Here is a 20,079-nt window from a genome sequence, read left to right as displayed (position 1 = left end):
GAGTTTGAGAGGACTACAGAATCACAGCTCTGACCCCAAACCTAGTGAATATTAATAAAATCCCCAAGAGATTAAAATTCCTATTAAAGGTGAGAAATGCTCTTGTGAAAGGGGGTATATAAGGAAGACCTCAGAGAATTGTTATCAGGGAAAGTTGATGAAAACTGCTCCAGACAGTTGAACCTAAAAGCCTCACTCACTTTTCAGAGTTAATTTATTTTTCAGAGTTAATTCAAGGAGATGGATTCAAAATAATAACAGCTAAGGAAAGAAGTGAATCAATTTAAGAAAGTCATCTCCGAGGTGTTTACAAGCAGCTTCCAAAGGTCTCTGACGATTTTGTGAAGCTGGCTTGAAATCCATCCCATAATGCTATCATCTGTATGTGTGAATATTTATTTTGTACTCTATATTTTTCAATCATTTTAGACTAATTTCTCTGATGAATATGTATTTATTGTTAGGACAATCATGTTTGTAAAAGAGATTATGTAACAGATAAATAAACTCAATGTGCTGATTTAACTGTTATTCACATATTAGATTCAACAAATAATTCATGACTTCAGTGACACAGTTCTGAGAACAGCTGGAACTTGAGTAATCAATTATAGATGCATCTCCCCCAGGCACCTAAAAAATGGGAGTTTATTCCATAGTGCTAAGGAATTTTAGTCCCTCGCCTACTCTGCCATGTCAAATCACATCTTTACAAATGGTGACCAAATTCCCAGAGTTATGGCATGTTGCAGGCTTGCATAATCAGACAGTCTCACTTTTATCTGGGTGATTCTCTTGTGGCTACTTATCTAGTTAGAATAAGTTCAATTTTTTAAATGAAAAAGCTAATATAAATTCAAGGGATAATAATAATTTATTACTGTGTCTTGTCTTCTAGTATTTGTTAGATGGCTATTCAAATGAAATACTGAGAACATGGGCTTTTGTATCAGATAAGTCTGGGTTCAATTCCTATTCTTTTACTTGATAAGCTTGAGCAGCTTAAATAGCATCCCTAAGCTTCCTTGTACTTACAGTTAAACTAGAAATGATCTATTTTACATGCTTATTTAATAAACAAATTATTTTTAATACCTAGAAATGAAATAACACAATTTTTAAATTACTTATTTGGCTCCCTAGGGTCTTAGTTGTGGCATGGGGAGTCTTCCTTTTGCTATGCAAGATCTTATGCTTTGGCACTCAGGCTCTCTATCATGTTGCAAGGGCTCCAGAGCGTGTGAGCTTCACTAGTTATGACATGCAGGCTCACTAGTTGTGGCACGGGGCTTAGTTGCCCCATGACATGTGGGATCTTGGTTTCCTGACCAAGGATTGAGCCCACATCCCCTGCATTGCAAGGAGAATTCTTGACCACTGGAGCACCAGGTAAGTCCCCAAGAATTAAACAATAAAAATTTCCATATAATAAGTGCTTGTTTGAGAAAGTGAAAGTGAAGGTGACTCAGTTGTGTCTGACTCTTTGCGACCGCATGGACTGTAGCCTTCCAGACTTCTCTGTCCATGGAATTTTCTGGGCCAGAATACTGGAGTGAGTAGCTGTGTCCTTCTCCAGGGGATCAGCTCAGTTCAGTTCAGTCACTCAGTTGTGTCCGACTCTTTGTGACTCTATGAATTGCAGCACACCAGGCATCCCTGTCTATCACAAACTCCCGGAGTTTACTCAAACACATGTCCATCGAGTCAGTGATGCCATCCAGCCATCTCATCCTCTGTCGTCCCCTTCTCCTCCTGCCCCCAATCCCTCCCAGCATCAGGGTCTTTTCCAATGAGTCAACTCTTCGCATGAGGTGGTCAAAGTATTGGAGTTCCAGCTTCAGCATCAGTCCTTCCAATGAACACTCAGGACTGATCTCCAGGGGATAGTAGTTTCTAAATCATATCAGATTTCACAAAATCAAATTACAAGAAAGAAAGTCTCAGTTTGTTATCCATTACTCTTACCAGACAAAGTATGGCCTAAGCTTAAAGATGCCCAGTGTTACTTTCTCTTTTGAACTTAACCCTAAACTAGACAATTTTGGGCAGCTCTTGAATAGTAGCAACATTATTATCATCAATATTAGCAGCAATACCCTACATCAAATGTGGGATACTCTGTCAAGAACTTTACAATAATTGTCTTATTTATATTTCACAAGAATTCCAAAAGTAGATATTGCTAATATCTTCAAAGAGGAGTTTTGGAAAGGTTAAATCACTTCTCCAAATCCACACTGTGTGAAAGGCCTGGACTAACAGTCCCAAAGTTAACTCAGCAACCTAAACACATGAGGTTAATGATTAGAAAGGTAACTATTTGTGTCACATGAGCACATTTCACAAGAAAGATAGGAATATAAAACACAACTACGTGCTCCGGAAAATTTCAGCACATTAATTTATCTAAAACAACAATCTGCACACCTGAGTTAGCACCTTATTTATCAATGTTACAGGCTGAATTCAGTCTCATTCTCGGTTGCTCAGTCATGTCCGACTCTTTGCAGCGACATGGACTGTAGTCCACCAAGCTCCTCTGTCCATCGGATTTCCCAGGCAAGAATACTGGAGTGAGTTGCCGTTCCTCCTCCAGGGGATCTTCCCGACCCAGGGAGAGAACCCCTGTCTCTTATGTCCCCTTCACTGGCAGGCAGATTCTTTACTACTGAACCACTCTGGAAGTCCCATAGGCTGAACTGGGTCACCCATAATTCATGTGTTGAAGTCTCAATGCCTAATAAGTTAGAATGTAACTATATTTGGCTTTAAGGTCCTTAGAGAGGAATCAATTAAGGATAAAATAGTTAACTAATTAAGAGTAAATGAGTTTGTGAAGATGGATCATAATCTGATATGACTGGTGTCCTTTTAAGAAGAGATTGGGGTACAGACACACCCAGAGGAAAGGCCACAGAAGTCCCAGTGAGAAGATGACCACTTGTGAACCAAGGAGAGAGACCTTAGAAAAAACATCTTGCCTACACCTTGATATTGTACTTCTAGCTTTTGCAATCTTGAAAAAATAGATCTCTGTGTAAGCCGTCTTTTTTTATGGCAGCCCTAAAAGAATGATGCAATCAGCAGTAGTTTCCTTCCTGAGTTCCACTTGAAGACCCTCTCCTGACTATAAACAGGTGTCCTAAACTGTAATGCCTAGAGTTTTGCTCAATTCCAATCAGCTCTTTAGCTTGAAACACTTTCCTCAGACTATTTGAACCCAGTACTCTCAAAATTCATAAATATCCGCTCCTAAGACTATACTAAAATGTAATCAACAGTCTATGGCTAAGACTACGGCAATGTTCTCTTTCATCTGATGGAATGTGTTTGGTTAAATTGTTTTACTTCATTAGCAGCTTGTCCAGTGATATTTGGGCTTTCCTGGTGGTACATTGTTAAAGAATTCACCTGCAATGCAGAGGACGCAGGAGGCACAAGCTTGGTCCCTGGGTCAGGAAGATCCCCTAGAGAAGGAAATGGCAGCCCACTCCGGGTGTTCTTGCCTGGAAATCCCATGGTAGGTTACAGTCCATGAGGTCCCCAAAGAGTTGGATAGGACTTAATGCCTAAACAACAACTCGTGATATTTTGGGTGGTTGAGAAATACGTAAGTTTTGCCAAAATTCAAAATTACTTGTATTTATGGCTCAAAATCATCAATTTTGAAACTGCAGTCTCAACAGATGCCCCTTGACCTCCAGTTGATGGAATTCTTTGACAATGATGGTGGGATCAGTTTCACATTAGATGTGAATTCTGCATTCTCTTCCTTAAGATTCCAAATGCTAAATGATTTTTTTCTCCTAGGAAGTAATACTGCTTCTACTTATTTTGTGGTCCTTTGATCCAGTTTGAAAACTTTCATCTTTGGTGAAAACATGTTTTATTCCCATGTTTGCTTGCTACTTTCTTCTAAGTTTATGAGAGTCTGTATGAAAATGATAAGCAAAGGGCCAAGAAGCCTGTCCTTGAAATTAGTTAAGAGATCTAATCACACATCACCTGAATGCACTTTCTTCCTTACCTTTTTGTCCCTGAGAAATGCTTTACTCATGTCTGCCTCTTAGGAGTTGAGTATTGTCAGGATTTTGATTGGCAATGTCTAGTTAATTGATTAGTTTCCAGAGACATGGCACTGGATAAGCACCACTGATTGTGCAGTTCTAATAATGTGCTTGTATAAATCTCTGTTCCAGACACCTACTACTTGCATGTTTCTACACTGTAATTCTAATTTGTGAAGATATTTTTCTAAATGTTATAGTGTCCCCAAGGATGATTTAGAATTACAGTAGTTACTTTGAGGACCTTTTGTTATGAACAAAATTGTTCATGTGAGAGACATCTTAGAAATGAAAGAAAAAAAATCCAACTATTTAATGGTCTGTGTTAGGTGAGTAGAAATATGAAATTTCTTCAAAAGGAAATTCAGATTCCTTATTTCCTTGACTGAGACAAATAAAAAATGTAAAATCAAACAAACAACAACAACAAAAAAAAACTAAAAATGATTCCTTCTTTATCTTAAATCCAAAAACAACTTGCATGTAAGGGCCAATACACTACTGTTTCTCTTACCCCGGTGTATGCTTGTTCCTTTTGGCTATCGAAACACTTACAAAGCTTATTTGACTCTTGTTAAATCCCTTTCAGAATAAGGCAAGAGACTTAAGGTTGATATTAACAGTTGGTTTCCTTCTAAGCTGAGAACCATCACCAAGACTTTTCAAAGCCCACATAAGATAGGCAAAATAATTTAATGGAAGGAATTAAAATATATCTTGGAAGATAGCATCCATTTTTTCTGATTCTATCTCAATTGTCTCTTTGTTAGTGGGAAGCTCAAACAGAAAAGTTCGAAGGGAAAGAAAAGAATGAGAAAACCCCAGAATGACTTAGGAAGTCAATACTGCATAGTGGGCAAATGTGACCTGGAATACATGTAGCTCTTTGACAACATTTTTCAGAGGTTATTTCCAACATTTTTCTCCTGAAATAAACTAGACCCTGAACTAGTACTGAAAGTTAGGAAAGAATAGCCTGTTGGACAGTCGAGGGGTCTCCTTAACATCTTTAGACAGCATTTTTCTCCCAGTATCACAAGTTCTTAAGAAGATAACAAAATGATAAAATAAAATGACCTTTGTAAATATTGAATGATTATACAAATATGACACTTTGTTTGGCAACACTCTAAAGTGTGCCAAAAATTGATCATCCAGTCCAGGACACTTGTAAAAGTGGCACTAATATATTACCTAGGATACCCAGCATAAAAGGCAAATATACCAGGCAGAATCATATGCGTCACTACTCAATTATTAGTATAAATTCAGATGTTGTTTTCATTATGTAGGTAATGAAACAGAGATCTTCACCACCACCACCAACAACAGAAAAATTCTTCCTTTTGGAAGAATATCAGGGAAATGACTTCCAATTTAAGTTAAGGACCACAAAATGGATTCATATAAAGCACCAAAAACATCTAAATTAATTTGAGGTATGTTGCCTCCTGACATCTCAGAGTATGTTTTGTTTGTTTTTCCCCTTATAGCTGGGACAAGTAAACCAAATATAATAAAACAAAATGTATAAATAAAATGTAGCTAAAATTTCCTTTGGTGTTTAGTTGTGCTCAGCCTCTTCACTAAACTTCTAAACAGAGAAATTAAGAAATGGTTAAATGTAGGAAAATATTCAAGTGAGTGTGGAAAAAAATGAATGGTGAGAAAATTTAGACATGTGCTATAAATGATTTACATACTAGAGAGCAAGTCCCTGACAAATAGAGTTTCCATTTTATTTTGTTTTCGTTATTTCATTGTGCATAATTTAAAAATTGAGTTCACTTTGTCACACACCAGGATACTTAATCTTTTTTAAAGTGACATCGTTGAGCAGTATCATATTTCAGGTAGAAATTGAAACCAGGCAGCTGAAAAATAACACACATCATGAAAATGTTAATCACAAAATATCTTCCAAACACTAGAACTTAAAAATAAGGTAACTAAAACAAGAACTAAAACATATATTACATTCTGGTCCTTTTTATACCTTCATATTATAAATATATCAAATAATGTATATATATATATATATATATATCAAGAATTTTATTGCTTAAATTTAAGTTGTATGATAAAAATATTCATGTAGAATAAAAAGTCACATATCTGAGCGTTCCAGAATGCTCTTTTCTATTTTCCAATACTTTTCCACATTGGTAAATTAGCAACACAGTTGACAAACATGAAGTATGTTTTAATAAGTGTAAATTCTTTAAGAAAGGGCAGACTACATTAGAATACCACATAGCAGATTTTTAAGAAAGACTGTACCATAATAAAATCATGTCACAAACATCCAAACTATTTAGAAGAAATACTCTATAAAATTTCTGTGAGGTCAGTAGCACCTAAGCTAGAAGAGTCACTTACAAAAACAGTGCAAGAGCCTGTCATACAAAGAAAACTCCTTCGATTAGAGTGTGCATGTGGGTGTGGGTGTGAGTGATTGTAACAAAGTGGGGTCTGGCTGCTCACCATTCAAAAAACAATAAAGAGACCAGGTTGGTGGGAAGGAAAGTTTGTTTTACTTTGGATGCCAGCAACCCATGGCAAGGGAATGGGGCGGGGGAGAAGTCTGACCAAAGGCTGACTCTCCCCTGTATCCCCAACAACAGGGAGCAAGAGATTTCACAGGCTGAGGGAGGGACCATATGCAGAAACAGCAGTCAGCTCTGACAGTCTGCCAGAAATTGATCATTGCTGGTCTGACGAACATCATCTTGATTTAAATACAGTTTGTCTTTAGTTCCAGGGTCAGTTTTTTCCATTTCCTGAGGCCAGTTTTCGTAATTGTGGCAGCTTACGTCATGGCTACAGCCTGGTCAGCATGAAGTTAATTCTGCCCTTGGTGGAGGTTTCAGTATCTATGAGACAGCTCAGAGGGTGTGGCTCAGAATATTATCTTTGAGAAGGAACTAAAGGTCCTTGACTTTGCTTAATGACTATATTATTATTTACTTGGTCTCTTTTGAGTATTTTCCTTTGTTCATGCATTTCCTTACTTCTCTGAAAGTTCAAGTTTTTCTATAGACAGGCAGAGGACATGGGGGCAAGGACCATAGGGTCCCTCTCTGTTTTGTTATTGAGAAGGAGGGAGGAAGAAAGAAAATGGTGAATGAGGAGGGAAAGAAGCAACCCAGAAGGTTAAAAACAATCCAAATGTGATTAAATACTATCATAAATATACTAAGAAATACATAAGGTGTCTTACTACATTTAGTAATAATTTCTAGGTTACTGAAAATTTATCACAGTTTTTATTAGACCTAGATGAAATATAAAATTGATCCCATAAATATACTTTGAATACATTTTATTGTTGAACTCCACACATCTGTATTAAAATAGAGTTAAACATAAACTTTATATATTATTTGCATTTTTTAATTTATATTTATCTGATTAATTAAAACAAATGTTATTGCTTCTCTTTTTTTCCCATAAAAAAAAACCTATAAATTCTTCCTTCTTTTAAAAATATTCCTCTTAAAATGCTAAAATCTAGATGAAAGAATTTTTAGTCAAACTGATTTCTACGTAGATTGTATAGTTGAATAGTACGTGATAATATTTAAAGTGCTGACATTACCTCTAAAACCTATTTAATCACTGAGAGATTATTGAAACTCTTAGCTGCAACTCTGATTTATTTAGTAAGAAGAATTCCACATTCCATGTGTTTGATTGACTAACATGATATTTCTAGAAAAACTGTAAATTGCATTACTATGTTTCACTCTAGCAAAGATGGCTGTGATATTATTCGCCATATGAAAACCAGGTGCAAAATGAGAAAGAATTGATTTCATTTTTTTAGCACACAATCAAAAATAAATAAAAACACAATTCTTCAGACCACTGGAAAATGTGCTATTGTGGAAATATCCCTGGAGAATTTAGGCTTTGAAAACAATTCACATTTTATAATGGCATGGTATTATAAAACTCATTCCTAAAAAAAAAAAAAAAAAAGAAAAAAACTCATTCCTAACCAGACTAGTAGCAAAATATATGTGTGTGTGTGTGTTTGTTTGTGGCTTTTTACTAATTTGCATTTTAAATTAACATCTAAAAGGAAAGCACAATAGTCCTTTTCTTGTATGAACAAGGGGAAAAAAAAAACTTGAATTTTTACATTTTAATCCTAGAAAAATAAATTCAGTTATTTCTTAAGATAAAAAAAAAAATGGCTGCTGGAGAAATAAAATTCCTCCCTTTTTGTCTGAAATGCAACAGGAAGGTGGTTTCTGAAGAAACTGCTTCAAAGAGAATAAGCAGGGAGGGGTATTTATAAGACATCAAGTGTATGAAGCCTCTCTGAGGAGCAATAGCAAAAAATCTGAGAAGAGAGACCCCAGCAAAGTTTCAAGCATGTGCATTTTCAAAGGGAACACACAATGTGAGTCAGAAAATACGACATCTATATTGTTACCTGGGTGGGGTACTGGATATTATTTCCCAGTCAGTCAGGTTTTACTCAGGGCCAAGTGGAATTTTCCACATGGGTGCCAGGGAAAAGAACACAGAACAGTCAAGATAGTTCAGGAAAATAGAGCCTTTCATATTTAATTATATAAGAACTCATAACTGCTTTTGAGCCAATTTGATCGGTTCCTTTCTTTGTACAGTACAAAACTCTATTCAGATATGAGTGATTTTGAACTTTATGACATTGAGCTCGAATTCCAAAGTTTTATGTTATAAATTCTGATTGTTAAATCCAATATGTGTGATTGCCACTCTTATTTTCCTACAGGAGCTGGTAATTGCACTGAAGGGATTCAATGGCAAATTATATAAAGTGATTCGCCTTAACAATTCTATTACAAGACAATTTATAAAAGTTGACACTTGCTCAGAAATATGGTTTGGGGTGGGAGGGGGGGAAGTCATATTATTTTTTTCACCGTATGTGCTCACAGGATGGTTTTTCCATGTTGAGTCCCTGTTCCCAATATCTATTGAACAGTGATATTTCACAATACATTTTTTTTTTAAAGAATAGAATAAGTATGGTTTGTTTGCCAGGACAGTTCTCTTTGATACCAAGATCCCAACAGTGTAGAATTTCTGGGTGGACACTGCTCTGTAGTGAATTCCTGAATAGATGGTATCTGTTGATATTATCTTTTCTAAGACACCAAATTTAAATGCCCTTGATATTACACTTCAAGGTTTCTCTACAGTAACCTCAAAGCTGATTTTTGTCACTAAGCCATGATTGTTCTATTTTTTCTATTTCTATATACATTGGCTGCCTGCACAATAGTGAGATTACTTTTTCTGTGTGCTGAAGGGAATTTGTTTTATATGAGAGGAAAAAAAATCTTACCTATCAAAAACTGAGAGGCTCTGTATCTGTAGATTTCATTCCTGGATTGACTAAACACATATTTTTGCCATTATACTGTGGTCATCACTATGCTGCAGACATAAAAAGTTCAAGACAGAGATTGAGGTGTCATGCAGGCCACCAAATAAAACAAGCAAATCAAATAGCTGTAAAATGATGTGATACTTTTAATGATCACTTGTCTGTTTATACTTTTGTCTGTTTTGGGTGAGTAGAGGGAGGGCCTTCCCTAAAGAGGAGATTCAAGACGACTGTAACCCCCGTCTGGCTGGTAGATCCACTCTTGGCTTTAGATGGAGAAATAGCCATTGGAAAAGTGGAAACAGTGGCAGATTTTATTTTCTTGGGCACCAAAATCACTGCAGATGGTGAGTGCAGCCGTAAAATTAAAAGGTGCTTGCTCCTTGGAAGAAATGCTATGACAAACCTAGGCAGCATGTTAGACAAAGACATCACTTTGCCGACAAAGCTTTGTATAGTCAAAGTTGTGGTTTTTCCAGTAGTCATGTACAGATGTGAGAGTCAAACCATAAAGGGGATGAGTGCCTAAGAAGTGATGCTTTTGGACTGTGGTGCTGGAGAAGACTCTTGAGAGTCCCTTGGACAACAAGGAGATAAAACCAGTCAATCTTAAAGAAATCAACCCTGGATATTCATTGGATAGACTGATGCTGAAGCTCCAATATTTTGGCCATGTGATGTGAAGAGCCAATTCATTGGAAAAGACCCTAATGCTGGGAAAGATTGAGGGCGGGAAGAGAAGGGGCCTACAAAGGATGACATGGTTGGATGGCATCACCAACTCAATGGACATGAGTTTGAGCAAACTACGGGAGATAGTGAAGGACAGGAAAGCCTGGCATGCTGCAGTCTGTTGAGTTACCAAGAGTCAGCCATGGCTTAGTAACTCAACAACAGCCAGAACAAACCACTCTTGGTTTTAATGGAGCAGGGTGCAAAGCTGAGGAAGTCCAGTAATAGGGAACTAAGGGTAATCTCTGGATAACAGTCAGATAGAAACTATGGATCTCAGTCTCACACCCAAAAGGAACTTCAGTTCTGCCAACAACTGTGTGAACCTGCAAAAACTGACCTTTTTCCTAGTTGAGCCTTAAGGTAAAAGCAGCCTCAGCTGGCGTCCTGTTTGCAGTCTTGGAAGAGACCTTGAGCCAGAGAACTCACCAATCTGGGTCCACAGACACTGTGAGGTTTTAACATGCATGTGTGATTTTAAGTTGCTAAACTGGGGACACTTGTTATGCATCAATAGATAACGAATACAGATTTTTACCAAATACCAGTATTGATTGAGACATTGAATAAAGAGTAGACTTTATTGATGGCAGTAAAGGTGCAGTGAAGAATAAAGCTCCAATTGCAGCACAGTTAATAAGGCACAGAGATGAAAAGCGACAGGACTTGCAGAGGGGGCTGGGAGAGGTTTATGCTGCCGGAGCAGGTGCTCAAGAAAGTTTCAGGTGCAGAATGAGGAAGCAGCCAGAGAAGAGGTTATATATCACTTCAAGGGAGCTGGGCTTTTAATCATTCTTGTCATATAAGAATGTAGATGGAGCAGAGGAGAGAGCGGTTTGGGTGTGATTTAGAGAGATCACTCTTATAAAGAGGAAGAATTTAGCACAGGCAAGATTAGTAATATATTAGTAATAGCTAATATTTATAGGGCATTTATGTGACAAGAACTCTTCTACTTCATTTAACATCCACAAGCCTCCTCCTTATATTTTATGTTATATTTCTAATACGAAGAAGTTGAGGTAGTGAGGAAGTCAAATTATGAAGGATGCAGAGTTAGCCAACTGCAGAGCTAACTGCAGATGTCAACCCAATCAGGCATGCCCCCTAGCCCCTCTACACACTGACTGCTGGGTGCTGCCCCCGTGTGGTGGTTCTGGAAGCTGCTGCAGGGATAAGCTGGATCTTACTTAAAGGAAAGCAGATAAAAAACCATCCTTTCTACAGAGTCTATCATACAGCATGAAGTAAGTCAGAAAGAGAAATGTAAATATTGTATATTAAAACACGTACGTGGAATCAAGAGAAGTGGTACAGATGAGCCTATTCTCAGGTCAGGAATAGAGAACCAACGTGTGGATACAGGGGAGGAAAAGGAGGGTGGGGTGAACTGGGAGAGGAGCATTAACATATACACACTACCGTGTTAGAGAGATAGCTAGTGGGAAGCCGCTCTATAGCACAGCGAGCTGTTTGGTGCTCTACGATTAGATGGGTGGGATGGGGAGTGGGAGGAAGGTTCAAGAGGAGGGGATATATGTTTACTTATAGCTGATTCACTCTGTTGTACAACAGAAATTAACAGAACATTGTAAAGCAATTATATTCCAATGACAATTTAAACATTAAATTTAAAAAAAAATCATCCATTCAACTTTCAACTTCATGACTTCATACCTAGCCGTTGGCCCCCTTCCTTTGTGTCAGCATGAGTACTTCTCCATTTCTTATCTTTACTTCTCTTCTCAGTTTTGTTTCCTCTCTCTTCCTTAGGATTCTTTCCATTAAACATCACTCCTGCCTGAATCACCAAGTTGTTCCTCTGTTCTTGTCTCTCCCCAGTAGGATGCGGGCGTGTGTGCTAAGTCACTTCAGTTGTGTCCGACTCTTTGCGACCCCGTGGATTGTAACCCACCAGTCTTCTCTGTCCGTAGGATTCTCCAGGCAAGAATACTGCAGTGGGTAGCCATGCCCCTTTCCAGGGGATCTTCCCTACCTGGGATCAAACCCCATCTCTTGCGTCTTCTGTATTGGCATGCGGGTTCTTTACAACTAGTACCACCTGGAAGACTTCCATTCGGATATGTAAAGCTAAATCTGAAGCTCATCAACATTCTTTCCATATTTTTTCATTGGGGGAAGCAATAAGTTTTCTCGACCTTCTTTTGCCCAGGTTCATTCTTTTCACTGGCCCGTGCCCATATTGGGTGAGCTGAAAGAGACAAAGTAGAATTAAAAGTACGGGTGCATTTGCTTTCTAGGTCACCTAATATAAGAGTGTGTTTCTCCACACATGCCTGCTTTCACTATCAGAAGGCTTGAAAATATAAAGTTTATTAATAATATGAAGGTAAGCAAAGGAGGGATCTGTGAATTTCCACTTAAGGGAGTGGGTCAAAACAGTTTGTCCAGTGAAGTCCTATTTTAGGTCACTCAACCCTGATTCCTGCTAAAAAAAAAAAAAAGGGGGTCTATATGTGCCATACACTGAAGAAGGACATGGAAACCCATTCCAATATTCTCACCTGGAGAATCCCATGGACAGAGGAGCTTTGTGGGCTATAATCTGTAGGGTTGCAAAGAACTATATGTGACTGAAGCAACTTAGCACGCACTCATGCATGTGAAATACAGCTTAGTTCAAACTGGAGGAGATGCAGAAACATCACAGTAAAGTACCCGATTGCATTCACTACTTTTGTTGTTGTTTCTAAGTCGTTTGCATCACACTAATTTGGTTGTTTGAATTTGAGTAACAGATCTCCTTCTCATCAGCAATGTAGCTGTGAGTAAATTTTATGTTCCTTACCTCAACTTTGCCATGTTATAATAATACCTATCTCACAGAATTTAAGTGACAAAATATACAATAATACTTAAACCAAGCAGTTAATATTAAAATTCATAAAAGAGGTGTCAAATCTCCATTCAATTTAAAGCCAGGGTGTTTTAATATGGTAAAGTATACCAATTAATATCTCCTGTTTTGAGACCTCTCCAGGTAGATATGAGCAGGTGGAGTAAATTTTAGAAGGTATTTTCTAAAAATCAGGAGATTTTTATAGAAAGCTGTATAATGAATTTAAGAAATCACCTAAAATGAGTTTAAGCTAATTACAGCTTATCAAAATATATGCTCTGAAAGTTGAACATATATCAAAGTTACTAACAAGACAGAGGTTTCCCTGGTGCCTCAGATGGTAAAGAATCTGTCTGCAATGTGGGAGACCTGAGTTCCATCCCTGGATCAGGAAGATCCCTTGGAGGAGGGAATGGCTACCCACTCTAGTATTCTTGCCTGGAGAATTCCATGGACACAGGAGTCTGATGGGCTACAATCATGGGGTGGCAGAACCAGACAAGCCTGAGCGAGTAACACTTTCACTTTCATCAAGACAACTTTCTATTTTAAAAAGGACATATATTTGCATGTCAAAATGCTTTTACTATTATTTTTATGTTTTCATGACAATTACAGAATGTTTGGGGAAAATTAGATATTATGATAAGCATCCTTGCAATAGGATTATTTTTAAATGTATTTAGAGCTCGTAAATGTATTCCTCTTATTGATTTTATGATCTCAACTATATCCTTACACTTGATTTGGTTATAGTTTCTCACTTTCTCACAACCTTGAAGCAGAATTAAGAAAAAGAGAAAGCCAGTGAGTTAGCAATATATAATCTTTGGCATCCATATTTTAATAGTTGAATAGAACAAAATTTTTTTGAAAATTCAGACCTGAGCCAGCATAACATTTATATGAGACTGATATAAAACCTCCTACACCCACTCTTTGCAGAAAGTGTCTGTACATGGTGGTCCCTCAAAGGACAGGCCAACCAGAGCTCCAGAGTATCCAGCCACTCCTTTATTCACTGTTCTGGACCATGGCTATGTGATGTATCCCACAGGGAGGTTATACCCCACTACAAACTTCACTGGGTTCAATCCCTGGGTTAGGAAGACCCCTGGAGAAGGAAATGGCTACCCACTCCAGTATTCTTCCCTAGGAAATCCCATGGAGAAAGGAGCCTGGCAGGTTATAGTCCAGGGGGTCACAAAGACTCATACATGACTGAGCACAAGTCTCATAAACTTTGTCAAATTTTTTAACTTTACAGGTTTCAGTTTCTTGACTGGTAAAAAGATGATAATTGTACTACCTCATCACATTGCTGATAAAATTGAATCCTGTAATATGTGACGTGTTTGGCATAAAGCCTGGCATGGTAAGAAAGTATAATAACTATAATTTAAATCAGGACACAGAAGTGTAGCTCTCTCAATAACTGACAATCCCTTCCATTTCTATAACACAGAAAGGCAACATATTTCCTCTGTGTGGAACAACCACTCATGAATACAATCCAGCCATTGAACAAAGTCGGGGAGGGGAAACAAAAACAGGGAAATGGGATGAGAATACATAGAGATGAAAATACACCTTGGTTAGATACAAAAAAAAGTATGAGAGAGAGAACGTTGATAGCTTTTCACAGTAGAGGTTGAATTCTAACTTGTCAGGTCTTGTCATTTGTGTTTGTATTGAGAAAGAAACAAAACACTTCATGAATCATCCTACAGTGAAGAAGAGAAAAACGCCTTGCATGCAGCTATGATATTGTAAACCATTTTGAAGTTTAATAGTACCATGCATGGGAAAATTTGATTTTTTTTTACATAATCATAAATTATTTAAGATCTTTCTTCTTTAAAAATTTTGCATAATATATCTGTAAGAGGTGCTCTGATCTAACAGAACATTGTACAGTGAGGCAGTAAGTCTTTTCAGCTAAAAATTACATACCTGAAATAAAACTCCCTAATGTTTAGAGATGATGAGCAAAGAATTGGATAAGAGAACATTTTATAGGATGACCTACAGTGACTTTATATTTGGTACAGAGGGCACAAATGAATCATCTTTGTGAAACTTATTCCAAGGCAAAAATATAAAAGGATAGATATGAACATACTCGATGATTTGCTGATTTTGTGAACATTACCATGGAGAGCATATTGATGATTATAAGCAGTCCATTAATTTTTACATACTTTTTCTGAAAATCTGTGCATAAATTGAGTATATGAAAGGCAGACAATAGACTCACATGTTATTAGAACAAAGGAATATCTCAGCAAGCAAACTAAAAATTATTATAAAATCTCTGGTTACACCCTGCTGCTCAGGCACAAAACAGCACAATTTATATATTAATTTAAATCATGTTTCATCATTAATCAAATGCACAGCCTTCCAGTTTTAGATCAAATACTTCCAAAAAGGAATAAAGATTATCCATTTTTTCAAGTTTAATATGTTTTAATTTTGTTTTAATTATATTGTGCCATTAAGTTCTATTTCTCAAATGTGAAAACTATCATTTTCTCTCTTACCTTGAGTTTTTAAACTCTAAAATTAAATCACATTTGTTACTTCCAGTTAAAAAGTACAGAGATATATAAGAAAACAGAAGTGTTCTCTTCCATATATATATATATGGAAGTGTTCTCTTCCATATATACATATATTTGCACATAGTGATAATATCAGAATACAACCAAGTCAAGTTTGGTGTCTTTCCTTTTCCCACCATCTATCTGAGGCTGAAATCTGCACCTTCTCTCACTTCTACCAGCACTTTCATCCTCAGGTTTTTATTTCACTTGCTGCTAATAAAAAATTAATTATTAAGATGAAAAAATGCATATTAATACATGTATGTGGAATCTAGAAAAACGGCACAAGTGATCCTGTCTGCAGGGCAAGAATAGAGAGAAAGAGGCTTCCCTGGTAGCTCAGATGGTAGAGAATCTGCCTGCAGTGTGGGAGACCCAGGTTCGATCCCGGGGTTAGGAAGATCCCCTAGAAGGGAACAGCTACCAGCTCCAGCATTCTCACCTGGAGAATTCCATGGCAGAGGAGCCTGGTGGGCTACAGTCCGTGGGGTCGCATAGAGTCAGACATGACTGAGGAACCAACGCTGTTTACCGTACTGTAACCGAGAGGCGCAGATGTGGGGGCAGACGTGGACACGGTGGGGGAAGGAGAGGGCGGGACACGTTGGGAGATTAGGACTGACATACACACTGCCATGTGTAAAATGGATAGCCAGTGGGGAGCTGCTGTGTAGCAACTGTAGCAAGGAGAAAGTTCCAGTCTGTGGAGCTTCACACCCCAGAGGCATCTTGTAAATATCCCAAGAGAAGTGCTTCTTTCCCCAGTGAAGATTTCCTTCCAAGTGGTAATTCTCACAGTGGCAAGAAAGGGAAAAGATATTCACCAACACTTCATTCTTCCTGATTAGGAATGTGCCAGCAAGCTAAGTTATCCACTTTGCAACAACCAGGAGAGTTCCCTTTTGACCTACTCAGGGTCATTTGCATTGTATTCAGAGCCCGAGTCCTTTCAGTTGTTCTGTGTGGAGTCTAGATACTCCTTGCAAATTTCTCCCTCAAACTTGGCCTTGACTTAGCTCTAACTAGACTTACAGGTCACCCTACAACCACTACTGGAAGGATCAGTCCCCAGAGGGGATGCTGTAGTTGCTGGAATCTAGCTCTATCTGGACTTAGCTCAGTTGTGAGATAGCAAGAATGGAAGGTCACCTCAGCCTCTTCTAGTCTGTAGTTCTGTCAGTCACAGGTTTTAGTGAAAACCACCAAAGAGAAGTACTTAAATGCTTATTTAATGTATAGTACAAATTATCTACTTAATATATGCTACAGATTGAATGGCCTATGTCATATTATTACAATTTCTTTCTCATATGTGTGTTGTGTATGCTCAGCTGCTCAGTCGTGTCCAACTTTTTGTGACCCCATGGACTGTAACCCACCTTTCTCATCTATCCATGGAATTTTCCAGGCAAGAATACTGGAGTCAGTTGCCATTTCCTCCTCCAGGGGATCTTCCTGACCCAGGGATCGAACCTGCATCACTTGCATTGACAGGTGGGTACTTTACCACTCAAAACATTTTACACTACACTGATAAAATTTATATTACCTGTTAAATACACATATAAAACAAAATAGTTCAGTAGACATTTCCCTCTAAAAATCATTTCCAAATACATGCTACACTTAATATTGAACTTAGATATCCTCTCAAATTAAGGAAATAAATTTCACACTTAAATAAAATGGCCCATAATTAAAGAAGAAAGATCGTGCTGCTTCTCATTTGTTTTAATTACAACTTTCCTTTCCTCTATAAAATCAGTTTATGATTTCAGAATATTAACTTTATTATGCTATATCATTATAAAGGTGATTCCACTGATGGTTAGTTTAATTCAAATCATAGAAATAGTACATGTAATGTCATAGTTGTCTTCTTGATTTATAATTTGTTTTAAATGCCTTCCTAATAAATTTATACCATCTACCGATGAAATCTGCATTGCTTTTTAATGGCATTGTACACTCTGCACAGACTGAGTGATTTGAAAAAAACATAATTTTCTTATCGAGTTGACTCTTGAACTTCTCAGGTCCACTTATATGCAGATTTTTTCACTAAATACATGATATAGTTAAAAAATATGTAATGTATAAAACATATACATATGACAGGTCTTTATACTTCCATCTTTCCCTTAGGTCTCAAGTGTCTGTTTATTGAATGAATTTGTATATAGACTCATTGCAATCGCATTGTTAATTGCATAAGAATAGGAATTTTGCATAGGGCAGGGTTGTTGAGTGCCTTTGCCAGGGCTATTCATTTCAGAATATCCAATTTGAAGTATGAATACTAGAGCTAATTATGAATAGCAGAACTGAAATTAGAATATGTATTAGAAACTTTTCTTTTGATAAACATTTTGCATAAAAATATCTTCATCAGCTGGGTGTTAATACAGCCCAGAACACTCAATATATATGAAATAATATAGATCAGCAATGAGTTATTATGAGAATTAAGCAAAATGGTATCGATACATGTAAGTCACGTGGCACAAAGTTCTGCACTCAATAAATCTTGCTCTCCTTCCTCTGAAACAGATTATCCTGGTGATAATTTGTAACTGGAAAAAATAAAATCTAAGTGTTGAATTTTGTATTCCACTAGCACTAAATAAAATCGCGTTTATATTTGTGTGTTTATTGTGTTCTACTCAAAGCAAAGTTGTTAGACATATTATATAGATCATTTTCTTTCTTATAGGATACACTATCATTCCTGAAATGTGACAATGGGCATTATTTTTGTTTGTTTTTTATTTAAACCATGTAAGGCTTGTCTTATGAGTGCAAAGAGAGCATGTAATTTGTGAAAATCTCAAAATGTTTTTCTGTGATCTCATTCTTGTTCTTAGCTTTTATAATGTTACTTTAAATTAGGTAGGTTAAATAGATATGTAAAACATGTTTTAACAAAGAAAATTCCTTATTTTCCTAAACTTTAAAATGAGTGCTCTGGGGTACTCTGACCATTGGTATTTCAAGACAACAACAAACACTGAAATCAGCACACAGGCCATCTGATATTATCCTTGTTCAATTAGGTGGCAGCAGCCTTTGCCATAAAATAGCAAATAGGGAAGCTGTGGGCCATGGTTTGCTGAAGAGAACATCTACCTCATGGGAGAATGTAGGTCCTAGCCCAAAATAGCCTCAGAAAATGAATATACTTCAGAGAAAAGTACCAGAGCTTGAGAACACTGCGTCTATGCCTCACTCCTTCTCTGCGCATCCTTGTTTCAGGCACCATTATATTTAGGTCTCAAACTTTATCTGCAGATCACAGTTTCTATGATTCTTGAAGTTCCAACTAATACAGTACATTCTTTCTCTCAATTTGCATGGTGGCATAACAATTGAACACTCAGTCTCCAGGGTTCAAAGCCAGCATGCAAAAGAGCTTCTTTGTATTATAAATAACCGTCCCAGGAATTTCTCTGATTAGATCTATTTAGAACAACATTGTTCCCCTGAATCAATCACAACTCTGTGTGTGTGTGTGTGTGTGTGTGTGTGTGTGTACAGAATGAAGCGATCTGAATCACTGATGGAGTTGTATGCTCCAACTCCGGGACTAGAGATAGAGCCCCACCCAGGTTTCAGAACTCTTCCATGGGCGAGCAGATGGTCTTGTAAGATAACCTAGGGTATGTCACGAGCAGCAACATGTGACACGCTGTGAAAGGAAAAGACAAAAGATGCTTATTATTTCCAAGAGAAAGTTTTCCCTTCAAAATGAGCTGTGTTAACTTCTTCAAGAATTTTGTTCAAGTGTCTTCAAGGAAGATAATTATCAGTGTGATATTTGAATTATCTCCCAAATTTGGTCCTAAATGGAACTTTTGTCAAATTGTATGAGATGAGATGGCATTTCCCAGGTGGTGCTAGTGGTAAAGAACTTGCTTGTTAATGCAGGAAACATGAAAGACACAGGTTCAATCCCTGGGTGGGGAAGATCCCCTCCAGGGGAAGGCAATCCACTCCAGTATTCTTGCCTGGAGAATTCCATGGACAAAGGAGATTGGCAGCCTATCATCCACAGGGTCGCAGAGTCAGATATGACTGAAACGACTAGGTATACACGTGAGATGAGATTATGGAAAATTGAGAGGTCAATAAGAAGTAGGTTTATACTATAATTAATTATATAAATGTAATTATGTATTGTAAATGTTGCCATTTACTTTTAGCTTATAAAGTCATCATTTTACTTTTACTACATCTAGTTTAATAGAAAATCAATTCATTATAACATGAAATAACTGCTTCAGTAACTATGATGTAGTTTTGTTGTAATATATTCTAACCTCAAGATCACACTTTGCCATGGGTAGATACCTATGTAAAAAAACAAAAAGTATTATAATCAACTATGTCATAATTTATATGTATGAAAATATCATGTAATCCACTTCTAGTATT

This window comes from Cervus canadensis, chromosome 16, assembly GCF_019320065.1.
Source record: "Cervus canadensis isolate Bull #8, Minnesota chromosome 16, ASM1932006v1, whole genome shotgun sequence".
Classification (NCBI taxonomy): Eukaryota; Metazoa; Chordata; class Mammalia; order Artiodactyla; family Cervidae; genus Cervus; species Cervus canadensis.
This window is presented reverse-complemented; position numbering follows the sequence as displayed.